A 17,111-nucleotide genomic window follows, 5' to 3' on the forward strand; every position below is an offset into this window, starting at 1 on the left:
CCTAGGTGTCCGTGCGGGATGTCCCCATTGGCAAATGTCTGGTACAGCTGCGTCAAATGCCAGATGTGGGAATCGTGGTAGCTCCCAGGACAGCCAGCACACACATTCATTATTATGCCCTGGGCATCACACACGACCTGGCAGTTGATGGAGCAGAAGCCCTTGCGGTTGATGTATGCCCTACCCCGCTCACCGGCTGGTGCTTTGATGCGTATGTGCGTGCAGTCTATTGCACCCACTACCTCAGGGTATTCCGCTATTTGCTGGAAGAGGCGCATGTTGCTGGCCAATACCTCACAGGCATTGGGGAAGTATACATGATCACCGACATGTGCTGACATGGCATCCAGGAACTGGTGCAGTACCCTGGAAGCTGATGCCTGTGATATCCCCATCATATCGCCAGTTGGTCTCTGGAAGGTACCTGTTGCTAGTATTCTTAGGCCAACACATACCTTGGTTTCCACTGGGATGGGTTCCCCTCTGTTGGTTCTGTGTGTGAGGCGTGGCCTGCACAGCTCCACTATTTGCTGCAGGAGGTCTCTGTCCACTCTATAGCGCTCTACTATCTCCAGCTCATGTAACCCGTGGTAGGTGACCCTGGGCCTGTACACTCTTCTCCGTCTCCTCACTGTGGGTTGTCTGGCACCATCTGCATTGTCACCACCCTCAGCAAGTCGCCTATGTCTCATTATGACAGCTATGGCAGCCCCTAACATTTCTGCTCTGAGTTCAGCTATTTCAGTTTTCACTTCTGATAACTTAACTCCTGTCTTGCAGTGTCTCTTGAGAGAAACATTCTGCACTGCTGTTTGCAGAGTTTTAAGTGCTGGGCTGGCCTAGTATTCTGCCTGTGTAATTGCCTGCATCTAATTGTTTTCACCTGCTAGCTCCAGCAGTATTCCCTGCTAACTTCCTACTACATCTGTTGCTTCCTTTTTCCTTTCTGTTTCCTCAGGGTGGAGCCGTGTGCAAACCAGCAGAAACACGCTCACAGTGGCTTACACGCGCGCACACATACTTACACAGTTCAGAATCTGCTTATTTGGTTTTAAACACGTGCACGCCCGCGCACACGGTGTTAAACATCTCCCAACACGCTCCCACATGCTGAGTCTGCCTTACACGCGCGCACACTGCCTTACACGCGCACACTGCCTTACTCGCGCTTCGTGGCGCGCACACGTGCGCATACACGTCCAGCAAGAAACTTTGGTGTAGGCAACAGTGTACACCTTCCATTTCTTGACTTTCTCATGTTTACTTAGTGGCACACCTCTTTCCTTGATATCTGTCTGACATCTGTCATGTAACTCTAACCTCCAATGAACTGCATCTCTTTCTACCATTCCCCCCTGTGATGTCACCTATCTCCTACTCTGTTCCTCCCCCGTATGTAACTCTTACACTACTCAGAATGTGCTCATTTGCTATGTGACAGTGGAATTCAGTATCCTTACACTCATTTGCATCAGATTGCCTACTAATGCTTAGTTACATCTCTTAGACTCAGCTTCCCCCCTTAGCAACCACTACACGGTGGCCATGTTGGTTTTGCTCTGCTGGTCCCTCCATTGACATTCCATGTATTGCATAAAACCTACATTTGTGGGTTTAAAACCTTCGTTTTTATGTTCTATGCAGCGCAGCCCGTTTGCGCGGGGCTGCGCTGGGTTTAAACATCGGCAATCGCCGAAAAAAAAATTATATTTTTAATATATTTGCATGGGGTCACCTTGCCAATGGCCACATATTTGGCCATTGGCATGCTGCCTATCACATATGCACCCTTTATTTGGAGCTGACATGGCTCCATTGCGTGTTGCAGAAAGCGTGCTCAGTTGTCAACTGAGTACATTTCTGCAGCTAAAACGGCTCTTACACGAGCTGTTTTGGGCTTCCTGGATCACTAATCAGCCTCATTTGCATGCTATTCGGCTGCAAGTGGGTTGATTAGCTTATCCACGCCCACTCCGTGTAAGAGCCGTTTTAGCTTGACTCTTACACGGACTTTGGGCTGTTCCTGGATCGCGAAGGCTGCATGGAGTCTTACACTACTCTTAGACTCCGTGCAAGCCTTCGTGAATCCGGCCCATAGACTGTTGTAGTCCAAAACAGTATCAAACAGCCCCTTGAATATATAAAAAAACACATAAAATGAAAATCAATTTACACCATACAATGTATCAAATTTGCAGGTGAATAAAACTAGCTTTAGAACTGTGTGTAAAAATCAATTTTCCATCAGATTCTGTTCATACCTTTATAAAAAAAAAAATAGTAATGAAAAAAACAGCTCATACATTAAAAACTACAATAAACCAATATTCAGAATCATGTACTTGAACCCCTTAGGTTGCTCAATAAATTATAATGGCAACCTAAAGTACAAATATCAAATTTAGAAGCTGCATTCACTGAACCTGTCTATCAGCAGGTTGGCTATATCTACAGCGTTTGTGTATGTGTTGTCCTTGACCACCGGTTCTGGGTGCTTCCCTTGAGATTGTGGACATATGTGATTAAGAAGGTCTTATGATTGTCTTTAGTAGATGTGGCCAGTTTGGACTCAAAGTTTGCTTTGGAGGATTTCACTAGTGCTCTTATTTGCTTGTTCAGGCTAAGGAGAGATTGCTTCCAGTTAGGCACCTGCTCCTTCTTGGTCCTGGACAGCAATTTTTTTCCTTTTATTATAGAGTTTATTTATTAGGGCGGCCACGGTGGTGCAGTGGTTAGCATTGTCACCTCACAGCAAGAGGTTTTCCAGTTCGATCCTCAGCTGGGGTGCCTTCTGTGCAGAGTCTGCATGTCCTCCCTGTGGTCATGTGGGTTTCCTCCGGGTGTTCTGGTTTCATCCCAAAGACATGCAGTAGGTGGATTGAACACTCTAAATTGGTCCTAGGTGTGAGTGAGTGCATGTGTGTGTGTGCCTGCTGTGGAAGGTTGGGTGCCAGGCTGGCAACTCGTCACTGTAAAACTCCACTGCCAATCATGAGCAGACAGGTGATCTGCTGTGGCGACCCCTAACCAGGAAAAGCTGGAAGAAGAATAGAGTTAATTTATTGTAGATGTCCACCAGACAGGTTTACTCTTCCTTAAGGAGGAGGATTTTGTCCTGTCTGGTATTCCTGATTCCATGCAGTTATATAAATGCTCATATAGTACTTTGGTGGAGGTTTGGACATATGTGCCTGTTCCTATGGAGGGGGCGGGGGCTTTGAAGCTGTTTATACCTTCTCTAAGGAGGTTGTAATCAGCTTTGAAGAAGTTTTTTTTTGTTTGACCCTAGCTGGGGGGGGGGGGGGTCGGGGGAGATGGTAACTTCAAAAGTGACTGTTTTGTGGTTGGATCTTACCAGGGATGATGACACTGTAGGAATGCTGCAGTGGTTACTCCTGTTGGTTCATACCAAGTCCAAGATATTTTCACCTCTTGTGGGGGTGTCAACCAACTGGTCCAAGGCATTTGCATTGACAAAATCAAGGAATCTCTGGGCATTTGTGTTTTGGCACGAGTATTTCTTCCAGTCTATGGTTGGATAGTTAAAGTCGCCCAGGATCAGGGTAAAGGGTTGAATCTTGATAGATTCAAAGAGGTCCAGATAGATGGAGTGGGCATCTTGAGTCAAAGTTGGAGGCCTATAGCTAGCTATGATTTGAATAGGGTTCTTGTCAATTGTTAACTGCACCTGGAGTTTTATCTGTGCATTATACTGTTGGACCAGCCTAGAGGTGTGTATGTCTTATATATATATTGCAACTCCACCTCCTTTTGTTTTTCTGCCCAGAGTTTGGGGTCTGACTGTATGAGAGGATGAGTAACCTGGTATGGCTGGGGTGCTCTCCACAGCTATGAACCTGGTTCTGTGATTGCACAAATGTCAGCTTTTTCCAGGGTTAAGAATGCTTGCAATGAGTGCAGTTTCATGTTTAGACTACTAGCATTTAGCAGCATGACCTTTAATTCATGTTTTGATGAAATTGTCATGTTGGTAGTTTTGATCTCATGGCATTCCCTAAAAAAGTCACTATGGGGGAGGCAAGGGCCTTTACCAGGAGCCTGAAGCCCAAGGGAGACAGATGCAGGCCATCTCTGGCAAAGCATCATGGTTTGTCAAGCATGTCATCCCAGGCTGTCAGGAACTGGATCCCCTTCGAATGACACCAGAAACTAAGTCAATTGTTAAAGTCAATCATTTTCTGTTTGTACTGAGGCATCATTCTGGGTGATGGTAGAATGCTGCTTAAGACATTTGTACTGAGGCATCATACTCAGTTATTGTTGCAGTAACACAAGTAAGGTACACAGAGAATCACAACTAGGAGCAAAACATAATGACACAGAACCATGACTAGGAGCAAAATATACTGAAGTGCATGCTTTATTAATTGGTACAGCTAGGTGAAGCTCCCTGCAAAAACATGACTAAGGTGTTAGACCAAATTTCATGTTCCACACTTTATCTGGATAATCACACTTTTGTGACACTCCTTTTTAGTGTTGATTATTGAGGGATTGAGTATTTGTCATGAAGTCCTTCTCATAGCCAATCTATCTAACCTCAGTTTTGTACTAATCTCAGGCTGCCATTTGCCCATGAACTTAGATTTATGTGCAATAAAATCTTTGTCTTTACTTAATTCTTTTGAGGTCAGTTGAGCACTGAGTATTTAGGGTCTATATCACTTAGTCAAATTGCTATTCAGCAAATAGCCATTCATTGAACCGTATTTTTTTTTCGAAACCACTATTCATTGAACAGCAAATTTTTCCTAGGGCAAACTAGCAGTTGGCCACCATCTGAAATTTGCCCTTTTCTCCACTGCAGTGCAAGAGTTGGTATATTTAGTTATGGGGTGTGGGGGTGGCGGAGCCCTCCATATTAGTAGGTGTGGGGGGCATAGCCCTCCACCTTGGTAGGTTTTAAATTTTATGTTTTTTTCATAGGTTCATATTTTTATATATTTATATATATATATATATATATATATATATATATATATATATATATATATATATTTTTTTTTTTTTTTTTAACGGTCACTTGGTTGGCCTACCATTGGTTTGCCAGAGTTAAAATTTTGCTTAAAAAGCTGTTCGATGATTAGCGGCTTCGATAAACAGAAGTTCAATGAATGGCTATTCACGGAATAACAATTCGACAAAGTGATATAGATCCAAGTATCTATAAGCACCTAAAATCTAAAATGTGTATGCAGTAGACAATGAACTGAACTTGCACAATTAAAACATTTGCCAATTCAATCCAAGCTCAGTTTTATATTCCTTAAATGTTTGCAGTTCTTACACAAAAGTATGTCATTGATTGCATAGCTTGCAGTTCTCTCTCCATTGTTAGCCCAAGATATATTTTTTATGTGTATCTTACACTGAGATCACTGTGTTTGAGAACATCTTATGGTTTTAATGGAGATATTCCATCAGTATCTGAAGGAAAGTGGGTTCACTCCTAGCAAGATATGCTGAGCTACTGTATTTCTTACATGCCTCTCATTTTTGCTCAACATTTTCTATTGGTATTTTAATTTTTGTTCTGCTCCCAAGATACGTGTAATTTGTCCTTAACAGCCTTAAGCAATTATTTTTTTTAGTTTTTCAGACTATTAGTTTTATCAATATGCCATATATCAGTGGTATATGTTTTTCTTAGTCTAGATTAGAAGTCATTTAAGTATTTAGATGTTACTATGACAATGCCTGTCCCATAAATGCAGATTATGCACCAGCCTTAAATCATGTAATTTCTCCCCAAAATGGTGTTTTCTCATTGTGACTACAATGCTAGGAGGCTCCACTGTATAGATATGAGAGGTCTCCAAACTTGTATTTCTACAGTCTACTCAGGGTTTGAACTAGGATGGCTCAAAGTTTCAATAACCTGTTTTAGCACTACCTATTGAGATATTTTTGCCAGCCACATTCATGGCTTGCCATTAATGGCAGTTCATATCTACATTCTTCATCCTTGGCATCACTGTCTCTCTCACTATCCTGATTATCCTCTCCTAGGACTGGTCATGTATGTTTGGGCGAGTGTAATCTATACCGGCCATGCTCATACACATCTTGGCTATGCTCAAGGAGGAGTTTGTCTTCTTTTGTCTATATTACTCTACAAGGCATTAGGCTATTTATATTGTATCACAATTGTTTAGATCCAACACATGATGCTGTTTCTCTACAAGGTATTACAACTATATATTTTTATATTACAGCATAATTATTTAAACCCAGCATCTTTCACTTAACGGTATATATTCAAATTATTTTTCCTGTAAGTAGCCAAGCACTGTTCTTCCCTTGTTATTCTTTGTCATTTCAGCATTATTATTTTGTTAATCTATTCTGCTGAAATTTTCGTTTGTTCACTATAGACTGTTCAGTATGTCTTCATATGAAACACATTATGTTTCTGAATGTGTTGGCATTCCCTTATGGACTCTTATTCTGTTTATTGTTTATTGCTAGGGTCATGGCTCAAAGGGGTCACTGGTCTAGTCTCGTCTATATCAGCTTATCAAAAGCTGATAACATTGAATACTAGTTGATCGACCACAAAAGGTTGAGCAACCAAAATAGCGAAGAAATGGTACAGCGTTTTTTTTTGCCCCAGACATAATAATAGTAAATAAAGAAATAATTCCAATCGGTTACGTCTGGATTCTTACCTCAAGTAATGCTCATCATCCTGGCACCATAAACTCCAGCTTTGTATACCATTGTAACTATTTTACCAGATACTGCACACTGTGTCATACATTGTGGCATTTGTTTTAGGTTTTTTCTTGTGCCATTTGATACTCTTTACCTAATTGTACTTATGCCTGCAAATTGCTGTAGCCTCTTTCTCGCGCTTTTCCTTCTTTGTATTGACCACCACTTTCTGTGTTCACTGAATATCCAACTAAATTCCCTGCTCCTTGTTATATTTTTCAAACAGGTGCCAGATAACTGGTGACCTTCTTCCTCTTCCACATTCATATTGTTTAGTGACATGGTTTCAATTCTATTGAACTAATTTCCTTAGGAATTGCTACACATCTCAAAGATCTTTTCCGGTTTTTGCACTTCCCAAAGGACATCTTTCTCATTCTCAGAGTGCTGAGCCACAACGTAAAAGACTTGCTTCTCTTAGAAATGACGTTGAAAGGAAATATAAACTTCATAGGGATTTGACCCTCCCCCGTTCCCCCCATTGATCCTTCTGTCTCTTTTGGGTAACCTGATTTCCATGAAGTCCATTGTATACTACACAAAATTCCTAACCCCATAGGCACCCATTGAACTCTCACCCCTTTTTAGCAGCCCCCTAGGGAGTAACAACTCTACGTCACCAAATAGTTGTTATGTGTGCGTTAAGGAATGGGTTCATTTTAAGCATGCAGTTATCCATGGACTTTGCTGTTCATTACAAATACAGGGTAATGGGGGGGGGGGGGCAGGAAAATGTCTGTTACTTGCATTCTTATTTTTCCAACCAAAAGAAGTCTACATTCTTTGTAAACTATTCCATGACTCACAACCAGTTTCATACAGATATTTTCAAATCTCCTTATTTTTCAGTTCAATATTCCTCACAACATACTACGCCCAAGAAAGGTCCAGAGTTACGAAAGCATTTTATTAAGTAACAAACTGACCAATGTGAAGTACAACAAGCATCCTGAAGTAAGTCACACAGGATAAAAAATATAGATTTTATATGTTTGCAGAAAAAGGTTAAATTGTTAAAGGAAGAAATGAATAGTTACAGAGAAATGCAATTTACATTCCTTGGATGGCTCAGTGGTGCAGTGGTAGCATTGTTGCCTCACAGCAAGAGGTTCTCCAGTTTGATTCTTGGCTGGGGTGCCTTCTGTGTGGAGTCTGCATGTTCTCCCTGTGTTCGTGTGGGTTTCCTCCCATGTTACAAAGACATGCATCTGGAGCATTTCTCCCCAGGCCTCTGCTGAAAATTAGCTTGTTCCAAGTCAGACTTTCCTGGTTAACAAATGTAAAATAAATAATACATACATATTAAAGCTGTATTGCTGAGTGAGGAATGTCTACTCACAAGCTATCAGTCAGTTCTTTCTCCAAAGAATAAAATATGAAAACATGCTTTTATAAGACCTCAAGTCAATATGATTCTAAGATTTTCCTGTGTTGACTGTTTTGAGTTCCCTTCTCTACCGTATAAAACATAAGTCAGCCAATGTTCACTGCAAACAGAGAACATATGGTTGCTGGATCTCTTAACCCTTCATTTTGGAAAACTATTAAGTTTATTATTTGAGGTTAGCTGAGGAACCTCAAAAGAGGGCTTTCTATATTATGTGATGTAGAAGCCCAATTTTAAATTGAAATTTGAATAAAAAGCATACTTACAAGCTGAAAGCCTGAAATATATATTTTTTTCATTCTTAGTTACTGCGTTTGTTTACTGTAAGTGAACTATGAAGAGTTTAAAGTACCTAATCCACCAGCTCACTTTTGGGAGATGAAAGATAGTATCACAGACACAGTACAAAGAGAAAACTCACAGAGGGCAAAACAAGCAAACTCCATCAAGTGACTTGAGACAGAAATCTTATCTATTTAACCACCATGTTGTTTGCATACTGCAGGCATGCAATCACCCTCCAGTGTCGTATGATATAAACAAATCCATAAGGCAGCAGGTTCAGTTTAACTAATTTCTAAAGCTTATTTAGATGGCACAAGGACTGAGAATCAATGTTAAGGAGGAGTGTGAAACTTAAAGAGGAATTTTACAGAGAAGTGTGCAGGAGTGGCCTTAGGTCAGCTGGTGCCCTAGGCAAAAGCGCTCCACGGCGCACCCCACCACACCACCCGGTGCCCCCATCCTGGTCTACTTGCACCATCCAATTACTGGAAAAGCGCCCCCTGCTACAGTGACGCCCTAGGTGGCCACCTAGTTGGCCTATGCCTAAGGCCGGCTATGGAAGTGTGAAATAAGATGTATACTTTCATGACAACTTCAATTTCAGTCTTTGTTCGGTTATAAAAGATCAGTTCTTGTTCAGTTCTGGTTCAATTCTTGTTTGAGTTTGAGTCAGTTCACCAGCACTGTCAGCTGAGACAGTTTCAGTTATACGATTTTATAAACATTACTATTTTGCCATTGTGATAAAACAGCCTTACTAGCATTATGATATTGCTGTTTGTTGTATTTGTTTTATTAATAAATTCTGCTAATAGCTAGAGAGAGTTTCAACATGACTTTTATGGTGAAACTACACTATGGAAGTAATCCCACAACCTCATAGCAACTGTGTGTGTGTGTGTGTGTGTGTGTGTGTGTGTGTGTGTGTGTGTGTGTGTGTGTGTGTGTGTGTGTGTGTGTGTGTGTGTGTGTGTGTGTGTATGTGTGTGGTTCCGATCATGTAGTCGAACTTTTACAAGTTCGTACCACATATGGTCGAGGCCATATATTCGAATTTGTAAAAGTTCGAGCGTGTGAATGGAAATCTCCATAAGCGGAGGTTTCCATTCACTTCAATGTGGTGGGATCTCGGAGTTGGTATATTTAAGTAGTGGGGTGTGTTTTCTTTAAGAAATATCTTGACGACTGGATGGGAAATAGAAAATTCACACCGGGGATCACTTCTGCGGCACTGCTCGACAGGGGCACAGGAAAATAATTTTCTTGGGTGACAAAAGCCAGAGAACCTTTTTGGCTAGGCTTATATAGGCCCCAGGGCTGATAGCCTACTACCTACCTATGAACCTATGAACCAGTGTGACATTGCAGAGGAAAGGGAATCTTTACAAAAGGAAGTTCGAAGAAGTTATAAAATGGCTGGCCACCGAACCGACACTTATTCAGCACACATTAAGTAAGCATTCACTTTTTTATTATAATGGATTTTATAGCTTAGTCAAGCAGTAAATGTCAGAAAAATATAAAGACTTCTACAGTAAAAACACTAGTAAATGTGTGGTTTAAAGTTAAAAATGGTTAAAATAGAAATGCAAAAAGTCTAATAGTAAAATGTGTTCATAAAATGTAAATTTTAATGTTGTCAGTACAGGGAGGTTAGATATGCACAGATAAAATCATGTCAAAAAGCTGAAGCAGCAGGTATGAGCGAGGTTACTGAAAGACATCCTTATAATCCACTGCAGGAATCAGTGTGTGTACAGAACTGACAGACTTTTCAGTTCCTGCTGTCGGTATTGTCTCTAATTTTAAATGACATGCAAATTGTAACAAATTCTAGTTTAAAATCCCGAAAAGGCCATAGAATAAAGAACACAAAACCAAAAGAACAATTCTACAAGTACCAGCGCGCTTCAGAGAAGATGCAGACGCAGTCAAATTCTAAATTCTAGTTTACAATCTTCAGAAATCAGTGTAACTGATGCAGCACATGCAATTCAGAAGTCAGAGGTAAACTGCAGTATTGCAAATACAGATCAGCCTGATGTAAATACAGTCATTGTACGTGGCATGCAGGTTTTGGACAGAACTTGAAGGAGGCATTCTCAAGCTGATGTTACGGGTATGATTTCAGACACAAATAATGCTCAGAATTTAATAAAATCTAGTTTGTTTTTTTAAGGTATTGGAAATATTGCACTGATGGGAACTCAAGAGTAGAGACGCTGACAGTAATCTTGCAAGAACAGATTGATCTAATACAGCGAACACCAATAGCGCACAGACTTCAGAAAAAAATAATGGAGAAAGCCGTACACTAGCTCAAGTTTATGTTGCTACTCGTTCTATAGAACATGAGTTTTAGAATAACTATGCATGGTGTGGCAGTCCAGCACCAAACCAGCTGATTTATCTGACATCATTTAAGGCAGAAAGGGATGAGACACGATACATTTTATTGTTTACAGGAAAAAAGTTATGGAATAATGTACTGACTGATATAGGCGTATCCGTTTCATTTAGTAACAGATGTTACCAGAGGGCCCAAGTATAGTTATAATATTGACAGGATTTAAAAGGTTAAAGGTAACAGCAGTAAGCAGTAAGCCTATGAAGATTAGATTTAAAAAAAAAAAAAAACAAATAATTCTGGAAAATAAGGTAACAATAACATTCTTTGTGTATCCACAGTGTGACAGTACCATACTGGGTAATACCCAGTGGGTATGGATATAATTGTCAAAATTAAATGTTGTGTTAGAGTTAAATAGCAAGATTTTGTGGAGAAATAAAAATGCTACATTATGCATAATAGCACAAGCAGAAGACATTTGTAAGAAATGATGTACAGCTGATTGTGCAAATGGTGCACATGATTTGAAAGATCAGTTATGATAGTAATACTCAGTTTCATGGACTAAAGACAGGACAGATTTTGATTTAGTTGTTACAGGTAAAGTGCGGGCAGAGCACATCAAAGATAAATTACTGCCTTATCAGAAACAGTATCACATTTCCAAAAAAGCAATAAAAGACATTTGAAAATGTGTTACTGACTGAAAAGAAAACGGTAGCACAGTAAAAGAATCAAGTTCATTCAATTCACCATTGTGGTCATTATGGAAAAAAGACAGCAGTTATACACTAGTATCAGATTTAAAATAAGTAAATAAGTACAGCGCACAGGTAGCACATGTTGTGCATGCTACACCAGAAATGGCAGTGAGGTTAGATCCACAGAATAAAAAGTTTTCAGGTACAGATCTCGCAGATGAATTTTCTGCTATAGTTTCATTTCATCAGACATAGTCATGAGTGTTAAGACCACTGGATTATGGCAATAAAGTTTTGCAGTGCATAAATAATATGCTGATACAGGCAAAAACAGAAGAAAAACATTTACAGATATTAAATGATGTTTTATTTGCTTTATATATCTCTGATTATGTTATCTCAGTTCTTGGGCCTAAACTGTGGGAGTCCCTCTAACGTGAAATTAAAGACTCTTCTTATTGCAAGTTTTGTTCTCTATTAAAATAACATTTAGTTAATCAAGCAGAATGTACCTGTTACCCCTCAGTACCATCACATAGCTCTTAGGTAACATCATTTCAATATGCTTTAGTTCTTTTCCACCTTAACTCGACTACTAAGATCCTTTGCCCCCTTTCACATCTAAGATCCCAAGACAAACATTCTCTTTGTGTGCCATAAGTTTCTCTCTACAGAAATTCAACCCTGGTGCTGGTCTATACTTTAGGATTTTTTTTTCTTATGGAAGTCTGCTTGTTTAGCAGTCTAATAGTATATTACTGAACGTGGTAGTTGTACCATCTAATAAGAGATATTTGAAGATTTCCCAGTTGCATTGGTGCAGATTATCTCTGAAGACATCCGGATTAAATTTGGTTAAGCTGCAGAAAAATGTGTACTGCAAGGGGAGGTTTTGAACTTATGTGGGATCTGATTATGTTAGCATGATGATGGTTTATTACTGTTTCTAGTAGGACACTAGATTTTCTGGATTTGTTGTCAATATCAAGTCTATGATGGTAGCTTTATTAGTTGTTTTATGGATTCTTTAAGGGCATTGTTTCAACAGTGTAAAAGTGTAAAGGTTTATACTAAATTTGTTAGGATTGCCTAGATAGTTTTCCCAGTAAATATTAGTATCTTCTAGAATGATAGTTTCATGTTGTATCTTTAGGGATACCCGATTAATATGTCTTCAGATATGGAAAGATTATTGAATGGGTTATTATGTGGTGGTATATATAATTCTATTATGCATATGGATGTATGTGGATTAAGTTGTAGGAATGAGACAAGAATTTTGGCTTTATTGAAATAGAGTATGTCTTGCAAGTAGGGTCATATTTTTATATGCAGTGGCTATGCCTTCTCCATTTTTTTTTGTTTTTGCAGTTTAGCTGTAGGATATTATATCCCTTGGGTAATATTGTTTTATTTTCAAAATGTGGATTCAACCAATATTCTGTCAATATTATAAAGTCATGGTTGTTACTAGCAACCCAAACTTGAAATGCAGTTATTTTATTCCAGATGCTTTGAAATTTGATGTAAATAAGTTTTAGTGAATAGATTTTTGGAAAAACTGGTGGAGAGGTGGGGTATGCTGTTTTTTAGGTGTATTCAAAGTTGTTTGGGGGTGGAGTAGGAGTAGTTGTCGATGGCTGGGATTTATGTATCTCCAAAGCAGAAGTTTAAATAATGATAGGTTTAGTAGTTTCCCTTGATGTAGGGTGAGTTTGAAGAGCTGGGTTATGATGAGAGAGTGAGTTTTTGCAGAGCACTTTAAATATAAGATTTTGAATCATTTAACTGATTCATGCCATAGATACTTGAGGCAATTATGGAGTAATGATTTTTTGGAGTGTAGATTCTTTGGGCATGGGGCTTTTATTATGATGATAGTTTATGTTGTGGTATCTGGGGTCTAAATGCATGTATAAGACAGAGTAATTAATGGTATGCTTAGGATGATTATGGTTACCAGGGTGGAGGTAGTACTTGCTCAGTGTGCTTGAGATATGATTCAGCAGTACTTACCTATTGATGGGAGAAGAGTATAGTGGAGGGAATTAGCATTAGCAGGATAAAAATTTTGTTGGTTGTATGTGGCAGTAAGGTAGTGGCATTATTTTTCTTTGTGTGGTTGGGGAAAGGGTGGTGTGATACTTGATTATATAATTGTGATTGTGAAGTTAAATATTAGTGCAGTTGGTGGGAGGGTAAGATTTGGGGGGATTGTAGGAGAGCACAGTGGGGCTACCTCCCAGGTGGGAAGAGCTGAAGACATCAATCTTACTAAAAAAATAACTTTTGTGAGGTAATAACAGCATTCTCTACATTTTTGTTTTCCTTTGTCTAACCATCTGCTGTTTCTGTATGCTTTATTTAGTATGGTGTCTTCAATGGCATCCACCAAGACCAGTACAGCCTGATTACAGAACAATTTTCCTGATTTCCTTACCTTAATTGTTTCAAACTGCTGAGGGTATTTGCTGAACTTAGGGTCTTATATTTGCTATCTGTTTTTCTTTACTGTTCTACTAGTGCGAGTCTGGGAAAAGTGGGAGTTATGAAAACAGTTGGTTAGTAGCCATCCTTTTAAATAAAATAGTTATAACATTTAATGAATAACTAGCAGCAGGTGTTAGAGAGCCAAGAAGTGGTCACTGAGAGCAATATGGTGCTCATACCTCTCAACCTCTTAGACCAAGAAATCTGGACAAAGCCATATGAAATGGGGGGACAAAGGCCTAAAAATAGGGACAGTTTTTAAATATTGCTCTTACAAACACAGAAAGTTGATAGCATAAAAGATTTTGCATTAGCCACAAATTTTCTAATGGATATGAAGTCTGAAACTCAAATGTGTGTCTTTATTTTCTGGAATAAATCCTCAGTAATTAGCCAGTGATTTGCCAGAAAACCAAAATTTTATGAGGAACAGACAAAAAATATAAGGCAAAACTCTAGGCATTCTGCAAAAATCTGGACAGTTGAGAGATATGATGGTGCTGTGGAATCCTTTTTCTAGAAGGAAATAAATCGGGAGTGTAGGAGGTGGGGGGACCTGTAGCAGTGACACAACACAAATTGGAATAATAGCACTTAATCCTGGTCTTTAAATCTGTAGACTACTAAAATATCAGTGCAAATAATAATAATAATAATAATAATAATAATAATACCCATTTGTTAACGAGGTAGGCCCATTAGATACAGACCCTTTTCAAAAATGACCCTGGAAAAATGATTTGCTTAAGGTCACTCAGTAAGCAAATGAAGGAATCAAACACTGTACCATGGGAACTACAGCTCATAGCCTTAAGATTTTGTGCCAAGTGCCAGATGCCTGTAGAGACAACTATGTACTGAGACAGCCTTTCATATCAGTCCCTCTTTCTGGCTGTGTATTTTCTTTTTTGCTAGGAAATAGGGAAAATAAGCTGTATCCCCAACATTATTTTTTGTCATTTCCTTGTTTTGGGGCTGTTAAGGATGTTTTCTGTTGGAATGTAATATGGAGTTTTCTGAACTGAAAGGTAGGAGGGAAGAAAAACAATATCTGTGAGTTGCAATGAAGCTAGATATTTTAAGTAGCACAGATTTTTACACCCACTGTGATCTTTCCTACAATGCACTAGTGCAGCATCACGTGTTTCAGCTACATGCCATGAGAATACAAGCAGTGAGATTTTATTTTATTTTTTTATTTTAACATTTGTTAATCGGGAAAGTCCAACTTGGAACAAAGCCAATTTTCAGCGGAGGCCCAGGGATAAATGCTCCAGATGCATGTCTTTGAATGAGATGGGTAGAATGTGAATGGGTTTTAGGGACACAGAGATACAGAAACTGGAACAACATGCAGATAAGTAGTTCAACATATATGTAACATAAAAGTATATCACATCTGAGTAGTTGTGTAACACAGGATCTATTCACAATTATTTTTGATTCCAACAGTGGCAGATGATCACTTCTGATTCTTACTTTAAATAACATTAGGTAATGCACAGCTATTGTTAAGCAGCATCACTATCAGGTAGCTAGGAGTACACTCAGTAGCCAAAGGTAAGGTATCTGTTTTAAAACTATACCAGGACAAGCCACTGATACAAACATTGTATTAACTTTTCAAAGAACACAAATGGTTTACATGAGGTACTGTGGGATTTCCCAAACCTATACATTTACTGACTGCAGTTCTGTTTGTTAAATCAAAGTTAAAATCAGTTAGTTATTTACTTGCTACATTTGTTATTTGTTTTTCTTTAATGTTCTATAATTGCTGGTCTGGAAGAGTGGGACTTATTTGTAGTCTTCCTTTTGAAAAAAGTGTTCTAACAGCTATTGAGTGGCTAGTGGGAGTCACTGGGGAGCCAAGAAATAGCCATTGAGAGCAATATGATGCTGTGAAATGCTTCTGCTAAAAGGGGATAAATTAGGAGTGTGCAGGGGGTCCCTGGCCATGATTCAGCACAAGTTGGAACAATAGCACTTAATGTTGCTCTCTACACTGCTAAAATATTACTGCAAATGCATTTAGAGGCATATATAGTAGCGTTGTCGCCTCACAGTAAGACGTTGTCCTGTTCGATTCTCAGCGAAAGCGTCTTCTGTGTGGAGACATGTGTGAATAGGCCTACCTTCGTTGAAGGTTGTGCATCAGGGCTGGCAACTCAGTATGTAAAAATCTACTGCCAATCATTAGCGGACTGGAGTTCCGGTGGTGGCGACCCCTAACTGGGAAAAGTCGAAAGATACAATATATATATATATATATATATATATCTATACACACACACACATACATATATATATATATATATATATATATGTATCTATATACATACATATATATATATATATATATATATATATATATATATATATATATATATATATATATATATACCATTCAAAAGATTGACTCAACAGAAAGTGGTGGAGACAATATGACTGACTTTTAGAAAAGCTGAACTACGGAAAACAACATAAATCTACATTTTTCCATGGAGGCAAGCCCCCCCTGCGCCCTCCATGTGGAGAGCTGTGCCCCCTACTTCCAATGTATATTGGATATACCAACTCTGAAATTGCACTACAGTGGGGAAAAGGGCAAAGTTCACCACATTGGCCAACTGACTCCTTTCACAGCGAAAACATATGACAATATGGACGTTTGTGAATGTAAACTTTCATTATTTCTGTCTCTGTGTTTTATAACTCGACGTTATGGTAATTCATTATTTTGACGTGTGTGTGTGTGTGTGTGTGTGTGTGTGTGTGTGTGTGTGTGTGTGTGTGTGTGTGTAAGCTTTACGTATGAGCCTCTGTTTCTGGCTGTGTATTTTTTGCCAGGAAATGGGGAAAAGCTGTATCCTTAAGATTTTGTTTTCTATCAGTACCTTGTTTTGGGACTCTTGAGGATGGTGTCTGATGCACTGCAATATGGATTTTACCTACGTATAACTATAAAGAAATAAGATTGTCAGACTCAGTTGTTAATGAACTACCTGAAAGAGTTAAAACAACTATGTAAAGCAATTCAATTTAGTGAGATTCGTGAAAAGTGATAAAAGATATTTTTTTTTTTGCCTGGGCCAAGAGATGCTTCTTTCCTAACTTTCTAGTTCACAGGCTAAAATAAAGAAAGGATGAAATAGCAATTCTT

The sequence above is a fragment of the Protopterus annectens genome, chromosome 2.part1 (assembly GCF_019279795.1).
Source record: "Protopterus annectens isolate FY-2018-M chromosome 2.part1, PAN1.0, whole genome shotgun sequence".
Classification (NCBI taxonomy): domain Eukaryota; kingdom Metazoa; phylum Chordata; order Ceratodontiformes; family Protopteridae; genus Protopterus; species Protopterus annectens.